This window comes from Pseudopipra pipra, chromosome 15, assembly GCF_036250125.1.
Source record: "Pseudopipra pipra isolate bDixPip1 chromosome 15, bDixPip1.hap1, whole genome shotgun sequence".
Lineage (NCBI taxonomy): Eukaryota > Metazoa > Chordata > Aves > Passeriformes > Pipridae > Pseudopipra > Pseudopipra pipra.
The window spans coordinates 13,270,693-13,295,999 of NC_087563.1; the positions used below are offsets into that span (position 1 = coordinate 13,270,693).

The 25,307-nt window shown below is 39.8% G+C and overlaps 1 long non-coding RNA gene across 1 annotated transcript in view; it reads right to left on the reverse strand.

The window, feature by feature from the left end:
* LOC135422639 (uncharacterized) overlaps positions 1 to 25,053 on the reverse strand; it is a 47,206-nt gene extending 22,153 nt beyond the window's left edge. The window contains exon 1 of the long non-coding RNA XR_010434535.1: positions 24,708 to 25,053. This is a non-coding gene — a long non-coding RNA (uncharacterized LOC135422639). The remainder of the gene's footprint in view (positions 1 to 24,707) is intronic.
* Between the last annotated feature and the right edge of the window lie 254 nt (positions 25,054 to 25,307).

The window sequence follows — 25,307 nt, forward strand, 5'->3', positions numbered from 1 at the left end:
TTATGAAGTAGCCTGGAAGCCACAGGGAAGAAAGCATGGCAGATCTCACCACCCAAAACCAAAAAAATGGTTCTGTTTTCCAGTCCACATAATATTGCAGTTCCTGGTAAAGGAATGAACAATCTTCATGTCTGTCTCCACCTGCCTCTGCGTCTCATTACAGGTGAGGTGCATTAACACGAGGGGATTTTGACACAGCTAAACTTGGCTTACAGATAGAAAATAACCCCCTAAAACAGGGAAAGCTTTTTTCAAAGCATGTATACAAAGCAGTGTAGCTACTTTCTCCTCCTCCCCAAACCCCTTTATTTGTTTATACCAATTTTAAGTAGATGATGCTCAGATGACTTTCGATCCATAGATATTACGGGTAAAACCAAATAGTCTCACTGTTTTAATTCTTACTTCCTCACACAACTCGTACTTGAATCACAGACATGACAGTAACAAGGATAAAGGTCATGTTGCCTATCCCTCTGTCTCAAGGTGGAGCATATTAGACTTAGAGTCATGCCTAGGCTGTTCTTAAAATATTCCAAGGGTGGAGACTATAGATTATCTCCTCCAGGTTTAATTAACCTTCCAGTTAGAATATTTTTTTTGAGAACTTCTCAATGTTATTTTATTCCATGGTAATTTTTCCCAGCCCAAGCCAGTATACAAAACAGTTTATCCTCATCCACGTTTGAAGTTTTTTTGTGCAATCTTTATGCATTCCCCTTCTCTAGAAGTTGGGCGGCCCCAGTTCTCCTCATCTTTCTGGTTCTGAGATTTGCAATCACTTAACATTAATTAACTCTCATTCTTTCTAAAATATAGAAGTTCAAGACAGGAGATGGTTCTCAAAATTCCAAATTAAACCAGAATAAAAATACTGTGAGAATGCTACATTTTATTCTTCTTTTTTTTTTTTTTTTTTTTTTTTTTTTTTGCTTACTTGAGGAGGCAATGTATTAGCAGTGCAATGGCCAAAAGAAATCTGTCACTGACATTTACCATTAGACCTGGACAAAAGGAATAATTTATCTGATTAGTTTCATCTTTGTCTGTTTAATTAATTGAACTAATTCTTTGCAAATAGTTCTTGGTTGTTAGCATATTCCCAAGCACATTGTGACAAGTATTAATTACTTCAAATTTAATTTGCTTTGCTTGATTGACCAACAAGGTCACAGTGCTCTGTGTTTGAAAGAGGGTAAAGAAGCCTCAAAGAAGCTTCTCAAAGAAATGCAAGTTTTCTTTGTCCAAATATTCTGCAATCATCAAAACTTTGTTCTTTCCAGAATTATGCCTACAAACAATCTTTGCTAGAGTAATTACAGAAAATGGGCAGTGGAAAATGAAACAAAGCAAAAAATAATTCTCTTCCTTTCCTTCACTACATACAGACTGATTCCCTTCCTGCCATCATCTTCCCAACCAATTCTGCATCTCACAGCACACAAACAGGTACATTTTGATAGGAAAATTATGAAGCCAAGGAATGAAGCAGAACAAAGGAAACAGCTGTTGCCAGTCAAGGCTGGAGAAGAGAATCGGAATTAACATGGAATTTGTAAATTTAGCAAATCTATTTTGAGAATTCGGAATGATGAATCATTCCCCGCCTCCCTAACTTCCGATATGCCTTGAGAGAAAGTTTGTTTGGCTTAACCCTGGCCCTCCATTGTCTTTTAGCCAAAAAAGTCCTACAAGTGCTGTGTCTCCAAAGATGAGACCCTGGACTACAGGTTTGAATACATATCCTAAGGTGTTGCTTTTACCTTCAGTCATTTTTATTAATGAGTCTCTTTTACCTGTACTGTAACTAGCTCTTCATTTACCATGCAGAGTTCCTGGACAGTCACTTCATTTCTCTGACTGCCCTTAGAGATTTAACTTTCCAGCCCTGGAGCTAGGAACCACTCATCAGAAAAACTAGTAGGAGCCATGACTGGTCCAGCTGAGCAGCCCAGTGCACCCAGCTGGTGCTAAGAGAGAGCAGCCTCCACCAGTGGTGTTGGAGAACCCCAGCCCTGTACGGATAACAGCCAAGGAAAGCAGAGAAGGGTTAGATTTCACCACGGAGAAGAAGTGGTTCAGCTCCTGTTATCTACTTCTATTTTTTTACCTCATCTTTTGTTTGGTTTGCCTACCCTCTACTTCGATGGATCTTTCGTTTCCTTTTGTTACCCTACTCCACATTTTTCCCAAGCATTCTTGGAGATGCCTTTTTCCTGCAAGCCCCATTCTCTGCAGTGTCTCTCCCTCTTCTATAGCTGATCTTTTTAACCTTTTTTCTTGTCCTTTCTCTCTAACCCTTTTTTATCCTTTTGCTTTCTCTCATAGTACTTCTCTGCCCTGTAACCTGTCACTTTCTGCTCAAAAAGGAAATTTTAAATCAATACCCTGCACTGTGGAATTGTTGCCTTTTTCACTTTATTTAAATTCTGCCCTCATAAGAATCAATTCAAATCTCCACTATCACAGCTGGAAGGGAAAAAAAAGTCCATGCAAGTTTACTTCACATACAGACCTTCAGTGCCTGTACACATCCAGACACACACAGCCTAGTGGCACTTGAAAATACAGGTGGTGTGTCAAAAATCACACTGTCACTTCTCTTGAGGTTTCGGTCTCCTTTCGGTGTCCAGGGAGCCAGCAGAAAGGAAAACCAAGCTTTTGCTCTTTCCATTTCACATTCTGTGCTCCTCAGAGAGGCAAATTTTTCCCACAGAACATTGTGTCAGACAACAGAAATTATAATTTGCCACACAGCAATATTGATTTAAATTATCCCACAAAACTATCAGAAGGTCAGGATCTGAACATATTATTCACATCCTCATCGATTGACATGTTTGGCCTCAACAATGCCACCTAGAGCTTTTATTTTGGCCGGGGAATGGATATTCTCCCTGTACAGACCCACAGCCTGCAGCAGCAGCTCAGCGTTGGAGCCCACAGCCACAGGTACCAGCTGTGACCAGCAGCACTGAATAGCAGCTGGTCAGGAGCCCCATCCTAGTCCTTGCATCATGTCCCTGACTATTACACAAAATACAGTCCAGGTAGTGCTGATTCGGGACATAAAAGCAGCAAGAAGTTTGGCTAAAAAAGTCAGTGCCTGTGACAGTCAGGATTGAAAAGATTTATGTTCATAATGCATTAGGCAACCAGTGAAGACATCTCACCTACTTTTAGTGAGAGAAGGAGCCCATAACACCTGGGGACCAGCTGAGACTCTTCAATAAAGTGCTAAATCTATGTGGGACTCCTTGTCCTTGCAAGAGGGTAAATAGGAGTCAGTGTGTTAGCAAAGGACAAGACTTGCTCCACTGGAGAAAGTATTTCATTTTCAGGAGCAACTCATGCTCTTAGGTTACAATTTCCCATGGCACAAGTCCCTGTGGTCCTGAAGCCCAGGTGCATCTGGCATAATTATTTGGTACATTCTGTTAGAAAGGCATCTAGTTGCTTTTTGGTGCTTGGGCTAAATTCTGGCTGGTCCTTTGGTGGCAAATGAGAGGCATAAATCAATGGCAGTTGATCAGTAATTATACAAAATTACAGTATGCTTTTGTGGTGTTTTTAAAAGAAAGTGTCATTTTGCTACTCAGCCTGACTAATTTCTGGCTCATATTGAATCATTGTGCCATGTTTGCAGCTCATTAAAGCCACACTTGCAGATCTCTCACCACTTTGCCCCGAGTTTTGTAACGAAAAGGGGGAGAAGTGATGCTCTCTCCAGGATTCTGCAGTATATTCTGAATTGCCTTGAGGTGACAGGGCTTTTTCAGGCCAAAGCCAGCCCCTGCAGGCTGGGCTGACAGCACAGCTCACACCTCACCCTGCAAGTGAAGCAAAGTCTCTTGCTCAGCCTCTCAAATTGCCACGCTGGGGTCAGGCTTGGGGAGAGACACGGGTTTTAAAGCCTCATTAGGCTGTTCAGCCCTGTCTTGTTTCTTATAGACCAACCAGACACAAGGAGTCTGGAGCCAGAGCACAAACACACATATACACACAAATCTTCACACTCCATAAAATGTTTCTACAGCAAAAAAAAAAAAAAAAAAAAAAAAAAATTCCTTTCAATATTTTTGGTAGGTTGTGGGTTTTTTATGGTCAGACTGTGCTGAACTAAGGATTACTCACAACATACCTATACTTATTTCTACTTTGAAATATTGACTTTGGCCTGAATTTCCCCCATTTTTTCTATTCTGTCTCAACATCCTGAGAAATTTTACTGGAGAAATAGAAAAAATAATTGAAAATAACCAACCCCACAAAACAGTGTTATCTCTTCTGGAATACCAGATCAACCCATAAACCAATAAGAGGGTCCCTTCCCGTGTAAAGCTAATGTTTCCCCATGGCCTCTTTTATGCATAGCTCTAAATTATTTTCAGCAAAAGTGGTTATTACAGCCACCATTAGGCAGCATTTTCTAATCAGACAGTCTTGCTCCATTAAGGCCAACCTCTGACAGCAGGACAGCAATGCATCTGAACCCTGTCAGCATCCCCAGCTGACTTCATGACAGGATTCTGCTATACCAGAGGCAGCCCAAAAGCCAACTGGAATTACCTTGCTTTCTAGGCACTTCTAATATCCATATTGATATCACCCAATACCAGTGCAACACCTTACACTACTTCAAGTGTTCAGCACCATTCAACAGCTGTAATCACTCAGCCTAAAATGAATTTTGGGCAGCATCAGCAGTGGTAACAAGACGAATATGCTTCTCTAGAAAGCTCAGAGAGGGAAGGCAAAAACTTAGTATTCCTGGAATTCAGATCAAAAGTCTTTGTCACAGAAACCCAAGGAAAAATTTCAGTGGGGGACACTTCATTTTGCCTCCTCCTGTTTCAGAAGAGTCTAACATTCCTTTCTCAGAATAGAGCTTTAAATTTGAGTTAACATTTTGACTTATAAACTTGTCTTATTTTCTCAAGTACAAAATGCCTAACTTTGGGTGAGATCATTGTCATCTTTGCTAAGCAGGATCATCAGGCCTCAAATGGATTTAGGATCTTAACTTCAGTTAATCTGCTTGACAAGTTTGAAATGAATCTGCCATCTGGTACCCAAATATATCTAGAAAATAAAAAAACCTTTTGGTTGTGAGTAAAGAGAGAAACAATAGGTCTGTAACCCTCCCCTTCCCTCCTTCTGCCATGAATAAATGCAGAATATTTGGGGTTTTTAAATTTTAATGATGTTTTGATGGACCACAAGCAGCAGGAGTCATATGTGACTTTAAGAGGCTAAGAGAGATCAAGCAGAAGGGAATGAAAGCCTTTTTTTTAATGAGAAAATTCAACAATCACAAATTTTTTTCTGCAGTTTTTTTGTGGTTTTACCAACTTATTTAAGGAAAGGCATGTTAGGCTGTCTTAATTCCAGGTTATACTTATATTTGAACAATTCTGAGTCTGTTGGTGACTATTAACAACCTCTTAAGGTATTAACATACCTTTAGGCAATTTAGCATCTAACTTGAATGACCAGTCTAGCTGGGATCCCTGCAGGGTTAAATGGGAAAAGAGTCATACTCCTTCAGATGCCAATTCACTGAAAGTACCTAACCTTCATATCCTTAATTGTCTCAGAAAACTTTTTTTCTCTAACTCTCATTGAATGGTAGGCTCCAATACCTTCCCAAAATTTCAATCTCTGACACCAAAAATTATTAGAAAAGCTCTTGCACAGTTCATGGGGAAATAACCATGCAACACCAGAAACATGCAGCAAAAATACTCCCACTGCCCACATTACTCTGATTTCCAGAGCGCCTATTTAAATATAAGCCAGCATTTCTGAAGTAACATTGTGGGTGCTGTCCCCAAGATATTCTTCCATCAATAAGGACACATGATCATAAATTAAATGAAGTGTGCTCCATGGCAACCATAATGAACAAATTCACTTCAAATCCTGCCAAAATGGCAACGTGTCAAATTTAATATTGCAATACGTTGTCTGTTAATTAAAGACCAAGGGTTAGTTTCAAAGGGGAACTAGTAAGGTTTTAAAAATATGCCAGAGATAATGTATTCCATGCATTCCTAATTTCATAGGCATCCTTTAAAACAAGTCAGAATTAGTTATGTGTCAGAGCCACCCCCAGTATAAGGGATTAATTGAATTTCTTACAAAATTATGACACAGTAAGAGGCATTGCATGGACTGCACTTTCTGTGCTATGCTACACACCGTGGTGGAAATGGGTTTCCATGCTGCACTTGACTCAGTGCGAAGGCTCCTGCCAATTAACACTGTTAATACATGTTAATTTAAGATTTCCCTTTTCCAACTAATTGATATCTGATTAAACACAGAATAAGGTTTTTTTCAAGTGTTCATTAAATAGCTAAAATTTCCTCACAAGTTTCATGTTTTACACGAGGCCACAATCACAAAATATGTAGCTCATGTAATTTCCAAATCATTATTGAGTAATTGGACTTATCAGTTACATGCTAATTAAACTTCAACTGAATGCTCTTTCTGCAATCAGTTGACATCAGATAGATGCACGGTACCCATCTCATTAGGGAAAAATGGAATAGCTAAGGCACTTAAAGTGGAGCGTGGCAGATAGAGCATAAAAGCAAGTCAGCTGTGTTATGGGAACAGCACCTGCAGCTCTCAAAGCTACAAGGGAGTCAAAAATCCAGCAGAGTACCCAGGGCAAACAGACATTAGGCCAGGCTTCCAAGTGGTTCCCAAACTCTGAACTAACACAGGTATTTTGCCTGCCCTGTGCTCTGTTCTGCCACTGTCATACTGTCACTAATAATGAACTCGATTGGGTTCATATCTACTTTAGTGTATCCACAATCTACTAAAGCTCAGAGTGTCCCAAGAACATCAGTTACATCACTGACAGATTGTGCACACATCAGAACATAGGGCAATCTATTTTTGGAGACCTACTAAACCAGCTGCTGGTCTGCATGCTGCTCCTGCCATGCAATAGTTAAGAATTCACAATTTCCACAGGAAAAAAATCATCCATGAAGAAAAGAAACAAGGGAAGAAGAATTGATACATCCCAAATTTGGATGTGCTTTCCTTACCTGCTGAAATATGTTCATCACCAGTATGATAAGGACAGAAAGATTTTGTAACATTACATGATAAGAAAGAAATCAGACTTATGTCCACTAGATACACTGGCTTTTTATGGAATGATTGCATGGGGAATTTGGGGAACACAAGGTAATGACAGTTGCAACTGTTCCTAGTAATTAATTGGAAGGAAATAAAAAATGTGAGAAAACATCAGGTGCTCTAATGGCTTTTTCAAGCTTTTTATCTGCTAGCACTTCTTTTCTCTGGGACTGTGCTTAGTATTGCTTTTCACTGCTGGATTTGGTTTTGGTGTCTGGCATCAGGAAAAATTCAAATGAATCTTCTTTCAGGGAAAGGGGAGGGAAAGGGAAAAGAAAAAGACATGTAAGCAAATTTCCTTTTTGGTGTTCTCAGGAAGTTGGGTCATTACTCCTCTCTCTTGAAGGAGAGAAAACCTGCCGAGCTGCATGGGAGATTTGCCTGAATGTAAATTATGGGGTTTAATCCTAAAGCTTATCAAAGGGAGTGGAGTACAGCTCTGCTGTGTCCCAGCTGCACAGCTGTGAGGGATGCTGCTGCTCCCCTCAGCCCACAGATCTGCCAAAACACAATCTGTGCACCCAAAGCACATCTTCTGTTCCTCACCATGGGAGCCTGCACCAAAATAAGCAGACAGAACCTAAGGAAACACATGTATTTCAAACCCCCAGGGACCGAGCAGTTCCCAGAGAGGTTTTCTTTGGTTGTTTTTGGTTTTGGGTTTTTTTGTTTAGATTTAAAAGAACATAGATTTCTAGAAATGAATACTCTGTAGATACTGATTTCTCAAGCTGATATTCCTATAGTGCAAATTTACAAGCATCTTCTGAGTTCTGAGTTCCAAGTTGAAAGCCAAGCATGAGTTTTATTTTTTTAATGAAAGCCTGAGAACTGGCAGGAAGATCTAGAAGAGATGTCATATTACTAATGTGAGGCTCTAAAAGTGCAATTAAGCATGGATGAGTATTTGCATTCATTGCAAACAAGTTACCTTAAAACAGTTAACCTGTCTGCTCAAAAGAAAGCTCATTTCTTTGACTTATGTGAACAAATTCTTTAAAAAAATAGTTTCTTCAATTAAAAAAAAAATTCTAAACCATGCCTGCAATTATCATCAACTTCCATCACAAGGAAGATAATTGTTTGTCTGAAAGCTCAAAAGCTAAGTTTTACGTTTCTTATTAATGCCATCAGACAAACTGTTGAGCCTTTCAATGCTGTAACACTGATTACCCTACCTTATTTAGGGTTTAAAAAAGTTCTCCAAGCTTCCTGCCTCCAGAACAGCATATGTAAACAAGTGCTCTAAAGTCAGCACGAGTCCAGGGTGGTGGCATCTCTTTGAAAGAAACCACAAGTGGAGACTCAGCTGGAGTTTGGGACAGCTTTGCCTCTCGATGGCCTTTGAATGTTGTTGGGCAGTCCCTGTTCCCAGCCTGGCAGAGTTGGCTGCAACTCCTCATCTTCAGTGTACAGAGAAGGTCAGATGGGAATCTGCTCCCACCCTCCTCCTTCCCTCACAGCACTGCTTGCAGAAACAGGGCTATGGAAACTAAGGGAGCCCCTCAGTTGTAACTGCATTAGGCATCTTAAAATTAACATTCACCTCCCTGACATGCACATCACTGCAGTAGGAACTCCCTTCCATTTGTTTACATGTTTAAGTAGAAAACAGAATTAGAGCTGACATACACCTTGTTATATGATTACCACTGATTTCGGTGGCAAATCTGCAAGCAGTTACAAGGCCAGATAGAATCATATATCACTATTATTATACATGTGGTATTTTTGGTTTAATTTCAAAATAATTCCCTTAATGGCACACTGATTTTATTTCTGTATTGAATTCCGTTTAATTGCCCCTTGTTTTAATCTTGCAGGAGCTTTTAAATCACTGAGAAGCTCTAAGAATGTCATCTGCTCACAGGTACTGTATGCAATAAGACAGACATATTGCTGCTATTATTGCCATTATTAGGGGTGTATGTTATGGTGGGAATGTCATTTGATGTGTCTTATGGGAACAAAAAAGCAAAATGAAACCAAGTCTTTTCCCTTTCTGGCATTTTGCCATTCCACTGTTGCTTTCATATAACTTTTCATTCTTTTCAATAATTGATTGCTTTTATTTGGAGGAGGGGAAGATCACATCCCCAGTAACACTTTCATCTTGGACCATTCCATCACAAGGAATGTGACTCGCTTCAAGCCAGCTGGGAACTGGCTAAGTGGGAAGTGGCAAATATTTTAATTTTCAGCTGTCTAAATCAGTATTTCCTTGGCCTTCTCTATATGTGCAGCAGACTTACTTCTTCAGGCAACCTTTTGCACTTTTGTATTTTGTAATCACACACAACTGCAACTATCTTTATCATACAAGCATAGGGGAATTTAGCAACATCCCATAAAGAGAAGGTTGATTGGCATTTTTGCTGATAAAATTTCATTTTCAATTGTCAAACAACAATTGGGACATAAATTCTCTTCTGCAGTTCAGCTTTTACATAAAGTTTCAGCTCAGGCTGTTTGCCATCTTCAGAAGCTAAAACCAGGTAAAATATATTGTAACAGTCAAGGTAAAAAAAACCTACAGAACCACTTAATTGAATATTTTTTTCCTTTCTTTCCTCCTGGGGGCCATTCTACAGCTTTCTGTGAGTAACATGATACAATACAAATATACATCTTAAACCCAGCACTGCTTTATACAATTGCATGCTGTTTCCACTGTTATTTAATAAATTGTTCTGTCTAATATAAATTGCCTTGCATTCACCTAACTTCATTTTCACTTGCTACTGTGGGGCTCAGAAATCTGGGTTTGCTAGAATTTTCCAGCATGAATTAGTTTCTAGGTTTCTCGCAGGAATTTGGGGTGAATGTAGGTAATTCTGAGTTGCCCAGCTTTTTAAGGCAGTCGATACAGGCACAAAGAACAGCACGGATTCTCATTCCAGTCCATAGGGGCTATTTCTCTCTATTCCTACTGATGTGCTTCCTATGACAATTACAATTATTTCCTCTATCCTTCCCCCCCACTGCTACACAGTGTATAAAACTGACAAATTCATCACAGGATTTAAATTAAAGGTTGTTGCCAATGTTTCACCTCTAAACGAATGTAGTGTTTAATAAATTATCTTGAGTCTAGGAGAGGTTCCATCATGATTCACTCCAGAACATCTCGAGTGCCGGGGCATACCAACAGAAATAATTAATTTCAACAAGGCTCTCTATTAAGATGCAGCAGACGTGATTAAAGGAGTTGCAGTTTTGAACAAATGGTTCAGCATGTTGGTGTTGAATGGAAATGTTCTCCCTCCTCAACTGGCTCGGCAGCCGTTGGACTTCATTATGAGGAGCAAAACATAGAAGTGTGCAGACAGGTGCACAGCAGCACTAAAGACTCCAAAACAAGGCAGAGCAACAGCTTCGTTTTGCTGTTTACAGAACAGAGACAGAAAAAGACCATCCATCCAGAGCCATGAAAATGATTCAGGGCAAGCATTAGTTAAAATAATAATAATAATAATAATAATAATAATAATAATAATAATAATAATAATAATAATAATAATAATAATAAATTTAACAAAAATATTAGTAATTCACAGTAATGAGAGGTGCCTGCAAAAATAAGGGAATTACCAAAACACATAAAGTGATTTGTGCCTGTTGTCTCCTGTAAGCTTGTGGGAATGTTTAAAAAGAAATTGTGTCTTGAATTGGCAAAGCAACAACTCGGTTTCTCAGCTTAAAACAAAAAAATAAGAATTTGGCTATTGTTATTTAATGCTTAAAGACTGATTTCCTGATGCTAAATACGTATTCAGAGGCTTAATTCCCACTGAAATCAAACTACCAAAGTTCATCTCAGAGGGTCTTCATAACTTACAGTAATGGAAGCGCAAAAAAAAAAAAGCACCTTTGGAAATGTATGGATAGACACTTAAAATGCTCACAAATTGCCTAGAAAAAAAATTGGGCTAGTTCTTTTAAGTGAGATCCATCAGAGGGCTTAAAGAGTTCAGCAAGAAAGAACACAGAAGTATTTAGGATGGGTAGCAATGATGAAGGCAAGCATTGCCCTGGTGCCTATTCCCCAGTGTCTGGAGAAGTGCCAAGGGGGCCTGAGGGACCCTGGCAATACTCCATGGGAGGGAGTCACACTGTAATTGCACATGGTACATGTATGAGGCAGGATGGGTGAGACTTCCTCCAAATCATCCATCCCACAATGAGTCAAAACACCTATTGAGACCTCCATGGCCTATAAATTGATATTAGAATAAAAATCTCCTCTCCAGTAACAGATATGGACACTGAAGTCACACCTTTCAGGAACAGCAGGAACCAGGATGCTGTTGTGTTGGGCAGCTGACAAATAAACTTGGAACTATCCCCCCCAAGCCCCTGAGGAACATGTAGTAGTAACTGGACCAGACACATAGAGACAAAAAAGGTCTTCCTTTCAGTCTATTAAAGTGAACACAAACCCACAGCACTTCTCTAAGATTAGTGAGATACTACAAAGCCAACAATCAGCAGTTTTTCAGCTGAAATTGTTTCCCCACATATAAAGAAAAGTGAAATCAGGCACCTGGTCATGCAGGGCACAAGGGCAATCCAGGAAGTCTTCTGCTGCCCAGGATAACATGAATAATAAGGTACTAAAGATGTTAAGTGCCATGTTTATTTTCCCATTGTGAAGCAAGGTTTGCCCGTGAAGAACTGTCTGTCTTTAAATAAAGCACCTTTCAAAGCTCATTACAAAACCATCTGAGCACTCCTGACAGTCAAGTTGGTGTGTGAGACAATGGCTAATTATTCATCATGAATAAATTACCAGATGAACACATTCTCCCTTTTTTTCTGAGGTGTGTTACTGGAGTACTTGGGGATGTGGGTGGAACAAGGGCCTCAGCAAAGAACTGTATAAAAACTATAAACAGAGAAAGGTAAAAAATCTCCAGCCCCACTAAACCCATAAACTAAACTTCCAAGACAATAAACCATGTCAGGAAAGAAACTGCAAGATGAGCAATACTTTTGGTTATATCAGCGACTAAATCAGACTTCTGGAAACTGCTAGACTAACAGTATAGACTAGGACCAAATTAGGGATGGTAAAAAGAGGAGGTGAGTAAAGAATACATGGATTACTTACACTGGTGTTTGAGGAGCAGTGGTGAATAGAAAATCGGGTCACAGATAGATTATCTTGACTACCTGATTTTCATCCTCCAGATTTTTTGCAAATTTTAATTAGGTGTTGCTCTGAGGGGGCATGACATTTTTCTGTTGCCTCCTTTTTACTGAAATGGTCTAAATAAGAGAATGAAGAAAGGTGAAAAGAGTGCAATCAGTGGATAACAAAGCAATAGCTGTGAAAATCATGGCTGATACACGAGCTTTTAGTGACAAAAATGCAGTAGGAGAAAAGATGAGAACAGCAGCAAATAAACGCAGGGTTGCACATGTCCTGAAGCTGGCTTTCAAGCAATTTTCTCTATATCCTATTCACACCATTTGGCTTGCTGGCTCTGAGTTTTTCTGTTTCTATTTGTTTTCCCTAAACGAGCAATTAGTCAAATCTGAGTTAATGAAGCTTGCTTAGTCATCCAAGGTCTGTAAAACTTTGCCAGGAGTCAGCATCTTTGCAACCTTTGAAAATGAAGGAGTCTGGCATGACAGGCTTTGCTGACTGGCCTCTTCCATCATCTGAAATCCCATTTATCAGCTCATTTCAGGCTTCTTTTGAAATGCAGGAGAGATGAAGAGGGAAGACTTTGTCCTGTCAGGGTAGTTCATATCAGTTCCTTTAGACTAAAGATTGAGAGACTTAATCAACTCAAGCAGAGATGACAGTGAAATATCAGACCCTCAAATCAGTAATGATCAGGGGGGATAGATTTAGAGTATGTCTGAGAAAGAGCTCTTGCTCTCTATACGGCAATTTGGAATCAGGGTTAAGTCCACAGGGATTTATCACACCTTTGGGACAAAAACTGAAAGTGCTGCTCTGATCAAGAGGAGTTTGATGGCCTTGAATATTTTCAGGGTGAAAAAAAAAACCTTTCCTCCTATAAACTCCAACTGCAGAAGGAGTGAGACGTGCTGGAGAGGGCACATTTTAAGTGGAAAGGCAAATGTGGTGCCCTGCACACAACAGTTCTTGCCAGTTTTCATCATGGAAAGGAATCGCCCAGGGAGAGAAGGAAACGCACACCTATTAGACTTCACAGACACACAGCAATTAGTGTGCCAGGAAAACTTAATTTCCTTGACAGAATTATAAAAGCAGCACAGAAGGATCTTTTGACACACACACTCTCAGCTAAAGCAGAGGTTTAAGTCTGCCATGATATCCAAGCCAACGTTAGCATTAAACATTTTAATTAATATTGTCATTCACATTATTAAAAAAAAAAACTTTCTGAGAGGAAAAAGGAGAATTAAACAATTCCTCCAACCTCTAGAAGTCTGTCTTCTTTCAGTTGCTGGCAACATGAACATTTGGTATTTCACTTGGCAAATGTGACTGAACAATCAGTCCCCAGAATGAAAGGCAAGGACTTCTACATAGGAATTAGGAACTAAAGTTCCAGAATGAAGGCTATAGCAGATTCCTATTTTTGGTGCATTATTCATGGAGATGTACAACCAAGACACACAGATTACAGGATTACATGCTTACATCCTCTCTCCTGGGGAGACAGAGTCTGGCCTGAAGTTGGTGTAATGTGCCACCTCCTCCTTTCCATTCCACTCTCCAGTCTCTCCATATCTCCATCTGTTTTGAGGCCATATGGTAAATCACGTTTTATAGTGTCTCCTGTTGCATAAATCCTTTTACAAACTGAAATGTATCTTAAGAAATCAATTAGCTGAAGTAAATTAACCCCGTAGCCCTATATGTACCTCCTGCATTTACTCCTACCTTCTCCACTTATCTCCTAACATCTCATGAGACCTGTGTCTCCTTCCTGCTGTGCAATTGCTGATCTCCTAAAACAGTTTTAGAAATCCTGTATCACAGGCCAGGATTATGTAAGAATCTAGTCAAGCGCTGAAATCCTTTTCAATTCTGTGAGAAGGAGAACCTTTCTACTTTGGGAACCTAAACAGGTTTGTGGTCCAACCTCCAGCAGTTCAAATACCTCCACCACACAGGTGAGCAGTTAACCCGGTTTGGGGCCAGATTCCAAACCAGTACCAAGTACTAAATGAACAAGAAAATCATTTCACTTTCTACTTGTGGGTTAATTTGCTCCACATCAAGGAACAGATAAGTACTCTGTGTTCTGTGTCCTAAGGGCTAGTAAATTTGTACAAGAATGAAGTTCTTCTTTCTTTCTGATTTCTCCTTTATGACACACAGTGCTAAAACAGCTGCCTTCTAGGATTCTCTTCCCCTGACTGGGATCCTCTGTGCTGGACACTGTCTAAAGAAGCAAGGTTTTGGTGTAAAAAAACATACCTCGTACCTCTTTTGTTAGCCAGAGGTTGTTAAATGTACTAACTAATACCTGTAATGAACAGAAAATCAATGTGCAATCTGCATTTTCAAGAAAAGCAAAAGTCAGTGTCAGCCCTGTCATAATTCATAATAGAGGTTTCTCCTCCCCCACTCCACACCCCCCCCCCCTAGAATAGGAAGAAAACAAGCACAAGTTTCCAACTTTATAGTCAGAACACTGTATTTTTCATCTCTTCTCTTTTACAGTTCTCTGAGCCTTAGAGTTTAGCAAGGTCTTACCTCCTACCAACACACTCCTTTCAATTACTTTGCAAAATGAAGTCTAAAATCTATAGACCTCCCAATTTTCAGTGACAAACACGTCCATTTCTAGTTTCAGATATGTAAATGGTATTTACCTAACACTGTCATACCATCACAAATATTGGGGGCTACTCTTTCCATAGTAGCTCATTTATTGGTTATGTGCCATCCTTACAGGCTATGCCATCCACAGAGGCATCTGGATAAATTGAATTTAACCTGATTTCACACCCAGGGCCAGATTTGCTGAAGAGGACTGTAGTCCCTAATCCACTGGCTTTAGTTGTATACAGCCAGTACCTCTCTCCAGCACATTTTTGGCAAGTCTTTACTGCGTGAGCCATTTCTAGAAACCCAGAGCATTTCTTATAGAAGCTGTTCCCTCAAAACTGCAAGGGCCAAGGGATGATGAGGTACTACAGCCATTGTATGGGACCTTTGGGAAAACACAAATCAAGCCTTGCCTCAGTCACCAGGCATATATAACCATAAAACTGAGAAAACATTGTAAAATATTACCCCATCAACCACGAACAAAAAGTTGAGACGGTTGTTTTTTTTTTTCACAAGTCAGCTCCTTCAGATTCACTAGTTTTGACTTTTATTTAATTGTTTGTTATCCTGCAGCAGCTGGAAACAAGCCTCACAGTTAAAGCATTTTCTGGGGCAGCAGTACCAAAAATAGTTAATTGAGCAAAGCTGAGATCCCGAGGAGAGGAGATGGATAGTGGTGCATTCTGCCCCTCCGAGGCTGGGATCATGGCAGCAGGACCAAACTGGTCTATTCTCCAGGTGCAGGTATTTGCAGACGTTCGAGGGGTTTGGGAAATAAATAGTATTTTCTGAGAGCTCACAATGAAATCATGCAAAGAAGGGATCTTATTATCCTGTCACCCTGTATCATCTCAGGTTTGAAAATTAAGCACTTCTCTTGTGCCTCCAGAACAACAATATTTTTCTGATGCATCTTGTATCTAAAATGTCCTCCCTAATCACGGCTTCAGGTAAAGAGTAAATCTCCAAAATGCATACATAGTGCAATTTAAAAGTTTCAAGCCAACGGTGCTCAAAATTCTGGTATAAGCAGAGTGCAGAGCTGGATAATAAATAGCTTCTACCCTTTCATCAAGCCACAGGAAACAACTGAAATGCAGGTGAACATGTTCCTGGTTTTCTCCCATCTCACAGGACACTCCAGCCCACCCCACCCTCTCCCACCCCCAGAAAAGAACAGGTAGGAGGGAACACAGAGCAGGCTTCCAGGTTCCAGATTAAGAGGAGCATGAGGAGCTGGCAGTAGAACTGGTGAAGTTGCTCTGGTAGATCCAGTCTGGACTGAAGGATTGGGCCCTCTTTATTAAAAAACAAAACAAAACAGCAAAACCTCCAGCAGCTGAAAGTAAAGATGCTTTGAAAAAGGAAATGTTTTCATTTTCTATGACCTAGCCATAGATCTCCCAGTTTTACTTTTCTATCCAAATAAAAATAATTGCTGAACATACCATGGAATGCAGATGAATGATAGAGGTTTGTACACAAGGATGAGTCATTTTCTGGCATTAAGTGATATTACACTAAACAATAAAATCTTTAGCCCCTATTTTCTCAGTAGATTACCTTTGATTATTTCATTTTAACTCCTGAATCAGAAGTCTAAAGGAATTACCACCCCAGCACAGTGCTAGACTCTAATCCAACATCTCATTTCCAGCAAGAAAAGAGGAAGACAAGCTATCTCAGGCACAAGCTCTTTTCAGCTTGTCCTCCAGAGGTTTCCTCTGAGCCCTCCCCTGTGGAGGGGTCTGCCTGAAGCCTAGTAATTTAGAATCCTGCCTACACACAGTTTTTATTATGATTATATCTTGAATAAGTTTATTTGTATGTATTCACTGTTCAAGTCAAAAATTCTTGAGTTCTTCCTTGTTTTTGAGGTTTGGAATGGAGAGTTTTGAATATCAAAAGGTTCAGAAACTTAAAGACACTTCTAAAAATTTTGGCAGGCCCAGTAAATTTGAGAAAGAATATTAGAGTTTTATACTTCCCTTTTCCTTCTCTTTTCTGGGGATTTCTTATTGGAGCTTCCCTTGAGGTAGCAAATTCACTCATTTGCAGGGAAATTGAAAAGTTCACTTTAAACAGTTTGCTACAGCAATGCTTTGCCTCCCTCCTTTTCCCTCAAGTAGGAAATCTGGAAATGCAAACATAGAAAATGCTTTAGTGAAGCTTTCAAAAGTTAGAAGGGATCTTGTGGTGAGAAACAAACAGTTTATGATGCTGTTTGAAGTCTCACTGGGAAGCAGTCCTGCCTTCTCAGGGCTTTTGGAGTGCCTGCATTAGCATGGCAGCTAAAGCCTCCTGTGAAAAACAACCGTGTTTTTTCATGAGCATGTCTGCCTCTAGCACAGAGAGGAAACAAAATAGAGGGACACTAAGCCACTGGAGATTGCAAGACAGTTAATGAAGGATGTCCTCAGGAGAAAGAAGGCACAAACACAGCGCTGAAATGATGGAATATCTGTAACCTTCCTTCCAAACAGCCAAACATGCAAGAATCCACACTGTGCATATTGTCACCACACCCTGCAAATTGCTACTGACACTTGGCAAATGAGAAACCCAAACCTGCATACGGTGAGGGTTAGATTTTTCAAAAGGCTAAAAATCACAGCAGAGAACTGGAGGCAGTCCCCTGAATCCTAAGCTCATTTTTGCTCCTGTACCAGTCACTCCTTTTGTGGGCTCTGATTTATTTGTATTAGAAAAACAAAACACAGCAAAAGAAGGCACAAACCAAGCATTTATCTCATATTGATCCAAATTCTTTCACTTAAGTCATAATTTCAGTCCTTCAGAGAAAATGCATTTCTGTCCAGGCTTCAGCTAAAATGCTCCAAGAGACATATTCTAAACATATATTCAAAACTTGTCATGTGCCTCCGCCTCTTCTATTTGGAGAAAATGGAAAAAGCAAAAAGCTAATGGAAGAGGAGCTGAGTATTTCAGAAATTTGTATTCTGCTTCTGCAAACCCAGGGGAATTCAAAGATTCAGCTAAAAATGGGTAGCATTTGTTTTTGGTGTTCTTCATTTGCAAGTCTCTGGAATATTTTGAGCTTTAATCATAACACTAAAAGGAGACATTTTCTGCATTGTGATTCACTGGATCACAAGGGCATCATTTACACTTGGACAACAGCTTTTTATGCTGGAAATCTCTAAGCAGGATCATCACCTAAAATATGTGTTTGCTCTTAGGTGTGTGGGGAACAACATCATAATTCCAGGCTGGGGTATCACTTAACAGCCACATGTTTTATTTCCTACATTATGTCAGGAAAGTAGAATACAAAGGTGTTTACAGCATTTGGGACTGTATAAATAGACTTATAGGCTGGGGGGAGGCAAAACCTCCAGCACTATTAGTGGAATTTTTAAGAACAACCCATGTAATATGTGTCTTGAGCATGCTAAAGATTATCAAGATTAACAATCTTCTATGCTGGAATTTTCCCCCCCCCTTTTTTTTTAATTACTCAAATGCCTGAGTAATTTCTTCACTGAACTTTTAATTTCATGGACAACTCAAGTGTACACAAATAGATTGTAAATACTAAGTTCAGTATGCAAAAAAAAAAAAAAGAGAATGGGAAAAATGAGAATTCAGTTATTAAATCCTAAAAGTGAGTAAAGCAAAAAAAAAACCCTACGGGGACCTCCAAGCCCTGGTGGAGTCCTTGAAAAAAATAAAAATAAAAGGCACAGACAAAGAATAGTCCCATTCTTCGGATTATGTTAACCAAAACATGATTCCCTGTTTGAACATTTACTTGATACGGAACATTAATTTCTCTAATGAAATAATGGAAAGAAACTGAAACAATATTACAGTTAATGACATTTTCTCCTCACCAGACAGGTACATTTCCTTGTTTTCTTCTTTTTTTTTCATTCCTAGGAAGAGCACAGACTTTCTGCAAAGTATATAGAAACTGCCAGTTCCTTCCAGTGATTGGGAATGGGGGCTACAATAGGGAGAAGAAGAATATTCTAATGGTACTGTACTCAATACAAAGTTTACTGGAAGAGGATTCCCAGTGCTCCTCACTTACAGGAACTACTCTAAGAGAAAAGAGCAAGTTGATTTTAATGCAGTCTTTTCCAGTGCATTACACTGTAAGAGAATGCTCATTCATTTACAGAGAAAATGTGTCCTGGGCTCAGTTTCAAAGGTGGTTGTGTTTCCAATAATTAAATTGTGTACAGAAGGCAGTCACTTATATTCCACACTGTTAATTTTATGCTAAACAGAATCCTATTGATTTCCTGCCCCTTCCCAGACTTCAGCTGGAGTTACACGTATTCCATCAAGGATAAGAAATAGATTTTTCCTTTAACTATAGAAGTCTAATGAATGGTATATGATGTTTGAACCTAGAACAAGTATTAGAAAGACCAAGAAGAAAACAGGAATGGGGCAGTTTACTGCAGATCTTACTCTTGTAGCCATAGAGTATATTTAGCAATCTACTTGGGAATTCACCCTGGAATATTTCCTTTTACTCAGTCCATGCAATTCCCCCAAAGTGTTCAGCAATTGACAAATATATATCTACATTCTTTTAGCTTGCATGGAAATTTTAAGGAGCTCTAGAGCTGTTTCTTCCAACTCCTCTCTCCCTCCATACTATGTTGGCACTACCACTAGTATGACATGCCACTGCACGAATGGCCAGACAAAGAACCTATGGGATACTTTGGGATTGGGAGACAGGAGCACACTGGCTGCAGTGGTCTCCCAGGTCTTCAGGACTGCAGACCCTGTTGTGAGCTGTGCTTTGGGTCTGGACCCCGCTCCTTGACCTGCCAAGGCAATTCAAAAACCAGTGTAAGAAAGTCCGGCTGCTCTGCCTCCCCTGCAGAGCTCAGCAGTGAGGGCTTGTTTGCACAGTAAAGTCCACTCAAGCCAAGGGAAATAGTTCAATTATTTGAAGTGGGTTGTAGATTGGAGTTATAATTGAAGCTTCGTTTCTCAGTGTTAGTGCAATGTGAATGCTGATCCGTGGCAGCAATCAGCGGCAATTGCCCTTACTAACTGCAATTATCTGGAACTATTGAAACGCAGCACCCCATGGAAGTAATTTCTTTTCTCTTTCAGGACATCATTTATTTGTAAATCATCCAGGGTGGGTCTTTGTGTTGCAAACATCACAAATGACTTCTGCTTCTCATACAGTCTTCTGATAGCTATTCAAATTGGAAAATAAAAATGTAACATTATAAGACCTACTCCAATTGTCCCCTTCCTTTTCCCGAACTCCAACAAAAGTGAGCAGTAAAGAATAATGAAGGAAATTTTCTAAAACACATATTTTCCTTCTAAGAAAAGCACAAGGTATTTGTTCAGTTGCAGACAAATTCCATGGGAGGTTACACACACTTCACAAGAGATTACTTTCGCAGCCAGAGCTGCAATGCAACGAATTTGCTAAATCAGATTTCAGGCATTTCAGATGGAAAACCTTGAGAGACTGTCCAATTTGGTAGCAATTCAGATATGATACCATGAACAGATCAACTTTCTAATGGTGAGGAGAGTGGCCTATGCTATATATATATACACAAATCTGACTGAAAGTGTCTTAAGTCACATGTTCTTTTACAAGAATGTTTAAGAATTAAGACAGTTCATCTGCCATGAAATAACCCTTCAGCTGAGTTGTTGGGACTTGTCATCAGGGTCAAATAAAAACAATTTTTTCACCAATGTCAGGTTAAAACACAGGAAGCAGAGTTTTCTTTTTGATTTCGGGCTGGTTTTTTGTTTGGGGATTTTTTTAAGGGCAGCTATAAAAAGTCTAGACAAATGTAGTCTCCCTGGAATACCTGATGATATAGCAAGGACTGGATGTGCAATCCTATGTTTGACTCTGTCTTTGGAAAAATGTTGTTTTTTCTTCCTCATGGGCAGATTAGAGTGATACCATTATACTTCAAATCCAATCTGTGAGATCAGCGTCAGCAGAAAGATTTATTTAACTTATCAAAATCTATTTAGGCTACCCAGAAGTGACTTGAATACAACACATAAATATATTCAGAGGGAGAAGATACCAAGTGGTAAATGACTATTCAGTATTTCATAAAGGCACAAAAACAACCACTGGATGAAAGATAAAACCTGACTCATTCATCAGGTTAAAGTACAGTACTAATTATTTAATGACTGCAAGGGAAACTGCTGGCATAGGCTGGCCTGGGAATTTGTAGCAATCACCTTTGTAGGGATTAACAAGGACTGATTGGACCAACACCCAGCAGCAATTGTTCAGGAGGAGCTGTTGCTGCCTTGGGGCAGGAAGGTGGGCTTGTGCCACCTTCCTGACCTCCCTCCTGGCCCTCTTCTGTTATGAAACAGCAGAGAAAGCTGAAGGACTCCCGAGAATGGTAATGGCCAGCAGAATGCAGAAGCCCAATGCAGCATGCCTGCTCACCTCAAAATCCACTAAATTTGGAGAAGCGGAATAAGATCAGTGCTATCGCCTTCGAATTCTATAGCCAGCAGGATTTGATAAATAACAGGAAAGAGATTAAGCAATGGGAAGAATGTTTCCCAGATATTGCATATGCTTGTAGACAGTGGCAGCTGCAAGTCAAGGCTGGAGAATTGGTACCCTTTGATTTCCTGTGCTGTTGGGCCTGGGGGAGCAACAGTAAAAAGCTGAATTTCAGGAACTGAGTTTGAATTTACAGCTCTTGTTCATCTCAGAAAACAAAAATCAAGGTGGTGTCTGAATGGGAAGTGTCTCCTCCCATTTTTCCAAGCCCTGCTTGAAGCACACTCTGCTGTGGTCAAAGAACTGAACAGTTTGTAAGGAAAACTTGCATCTTCCAGACAAAGAGAGCAGAGCCTGAGGATGTTACTGCTCATGACCTCTGTAAAGGGCACCTGGTTCCATGTACAATGACAATTCAGACATAAAGATAAGTTTCAGTAGTTCTAATTCTACCTCTTCTACTGTTCATGACCAGTAAATAATACCACAGATGACTGCACTCCTCAGCTATCCACCTTGACCTTCACTTGACATGCCCAGTCACTCACAGATCCTTTCACAGCAGTTACTATAAATCCATCCCATTGGGAAGAGAAGGAATAAATCATGTGGCTTCATCTTTTCCCATTCAAATATTCATTTGCATCATTTATAGATAATGAGATAGAGACTCCTTTCCTTCTCTCATTGTGCATGCTGTCCTGTCAAAATTGGTGCTGCTCTAGCTAGTGCTCTTCATTTATTGCATTGGATCTAAAGATCAACATTTTTCATTTCAGTCTGCATTCTCTAGGGTGAAGACCTGAATATGGAAAATAAAAGAATCACTAGTCATAACCTTAAAATCAGATTAATTTCACCTGCTGAGAAATCTTTTGCAATGCTGAGAGTGAAATCACTGATCCTAATGAGACACTGGACAAAAGAACAGCTCAAATGTTCTCTCTGCTTCAGTGTCTTGAGGCTGGAAGCTCTGCTGTGCAATGCAAGCTCTTAGCTAAAACAAAGTTTAAAAATAAAAAAGGGAAAAAGGAAAAATAAAAGATGCAGCATTGGAAGCAGCCTTCAAATTTCAAGGCAGAGTCAATAGTTGAGTCAAGGTATAGCACAACCGAGCTCACACCAATCACTACGTCCTGTTTTTGCACCCTTGAGGAGTAACAAATCTTGAAATCTTCAAAATATCTGATCCCAGTGGAAGAAATGGAATTGAAAGTCAACCCCTGAACTGAAAACCAAAAAAAGACACAATCCCCTACAAGCGATCTGTGAGGTTATTGAGCCAGTCTCTGACATCAGGGAGAACACACAGAGAAAAAATATGTCTGGTCAAATACTGCAAACCTGGAAATCTATCTTGATATCATGACTGAGTGCAGTCTATTCAGATCCAGTCATGTGGCAGTGGGCAGCTTCCCTGTTTAACATCCAATACTCTCAATTTTAATGCTCACTTATATCCCCCCCGCCCAGGTTCTTAAAAGCAGTGGTTTTATTTTTTTCATAATGCACCAGTCTCCCATCTCCTGCTCACTGTTTCAAAGCCCTACCTAGCTTCCAGCAAAAATATACCACTTGTAATAGTGAGAGATGGGTGAAGGTCCTTTCTAGTATCATTACTCATGTATAAGAATTTAAACTGCAATTTCAAGAACTGTGTGTATCAGTAAAGACTCAAGTCACAGCAGCGCCAGCCAAGAGGAAGCTGAAATGGGATACTCAGGTGCAGAACTAATTTTAAAAAGGCTGAGCAAGTATTTTAGGGAAGAATTTTATGAATTTGCCCAGGCTCTACAAAGATTGTGAAGATTTGCAATGGAATTTAGTTTGAAAATAATGAACTGAAATACCAGCACTACCTAAAGTGTTCTCCAAATGCCCCTTATCCAATGCTTCCTCCGGGCTTCTAACTTGTTCCCCCAATAGCTGTAGAAAATATTCTCTATAAAAACTGCATAAATGAACAAAATCCATGACTTGCAGAGACTAGGAATTACTTTTTTAAAGCCTTGCAACCCTCCACATTCATTGCAAAGTACATGAAAAAATAACATTGCTTGCAATGACTGCTACTGCTCATGAAAAACATCTTTCCTGATCACTGACATGGCAGATATGCAGCTGACATCTGCTCAGCAGTTTAAGATTGCTTTGCTGACACATAAAATTGAGTTTCACTGTGAAATCAAGATGATATCATTGGCTATTATAATAAGTTGTTAAACCCATGGTAATATTTTTCTGTCTTTTTCAATCAGATAGTTATCTTTCTGCTCTCCCTCCCAGTCACTAGTTGTGAGTTTATCTTCTCGACAAAACACTCATAGAAAAAGTATTTTTGCTGTGTTCTTAAACTGCTGTTGCTTTCAATAAAACTAATTAACATCTTACAGTAAACCAGTTCCCTGGGTATCCTTAGATTTCAAATGAAGCTGACCTATGCACAACAGGGTCTTCACTTCAGATTGAATGTGCTCATTTATATTTTCTAATAAATGAGACTACTGGGTGGTGCTGTTCATCCCACCTCCCAGAAGGTGCTGCAGAGCAGGAGGGTGGAATTGGGACAATTATTTGATTTAAGCATGCCCATGCCTGTGCTCTTTTTCCCCATTCAGCAACAATTAAAAAGCTGAGAAAGACCAAGGAAAAATAATTGGGAGGCTTAAAGCTCTGGGACATCCCTGCTCAAAACCAGGGCTGCCTGGTGAGCAGCATGGAATCCTCCTGTACCCCTCTGCCCCAAGCACACACATGCCTTGAGGATGATGGTTTTTACCCTCAACAATGTAGTGTCATGGGCTCTCATAGAGCAGAGAAGCAGCTGAGAGGAGAGTTGTTCTTACATTACACCCACTCAAGGCTGCAACTCAGATGAAGGGGAACCAGTTCATCTACCTGTCAGCTAAAACAATCAGAGCTCAAATCTCTTTAGAACTCCTAAAAGAGAGGAGAAGTGGATGAGGCAAGATTTCTTACTTCAGCATAGTCACTACAGTCAGACTTCAGTAAAGAAAATGCCCTCGCACAGCATTTCCAAAAGTGATGATCTTTTGCTTCTACACATAACCCAGTTACCTGAAAAATTAATGTGACATTATTAACACCAGAAACACTCAAAGCATTTTCAGGTGAGGCCAAAGTGTGGGGACCCCTCAAGCTTCGGCAAAAAGGCTTTACTGGACAAGCTTTGGCCAGGCAAAGATGAAGGTCAGAGCTGGGTCAACAGTGTAATGGAGGAAAACCAACTACAGTCTAATAACTTACCTTTTCTGTAAGAGATTCGTGTAGCTCCAGAAAAGGCATTTGTAAGTCTAACACTTAGGGGCTGGTCAGAAGAGGGACAGAGAGCATTCCTCAATAGCCTGAAAAAAGTAAAGACTAAAATAAATAAATATTAAAAAGGAAACAAACTACCAAAAAACAAAACAAAGCAAACCAATCAAAACAAACACACAAACAAAAAAAAATGGCAACAAAATCTCACTAGCTCCTTTCATTCCCTGCTAGCCTTTTTACTACTCCCTCTGTTTGGACCTAAAAGCTGTTCATAACTTGGTTTCCTGTTTCTACAGGCTGTCCAACTCAAAGAAGACCCCTAACAAAAGATCCCATCTCTAAGCTCTCATTTGATGAAAAAGAATATCCATCTTTCCTGCCTAAATGCCAGCAGCAGCACTTCTTTCTCCTGAGAGCTCCACATACAATCCCTATTAAATTAAACCAGAAAAACACTCACTCATTCCTTTTTAAAGTAGCAGATTACCCATAATCCCCTCCCTAGGAATTCAAATTTTCTTTCCCTTAGAAAAAGGCTCAGTCAAGTCATATCCAAAAAGAGACTACTTAGAGACCTGCCACACAGGA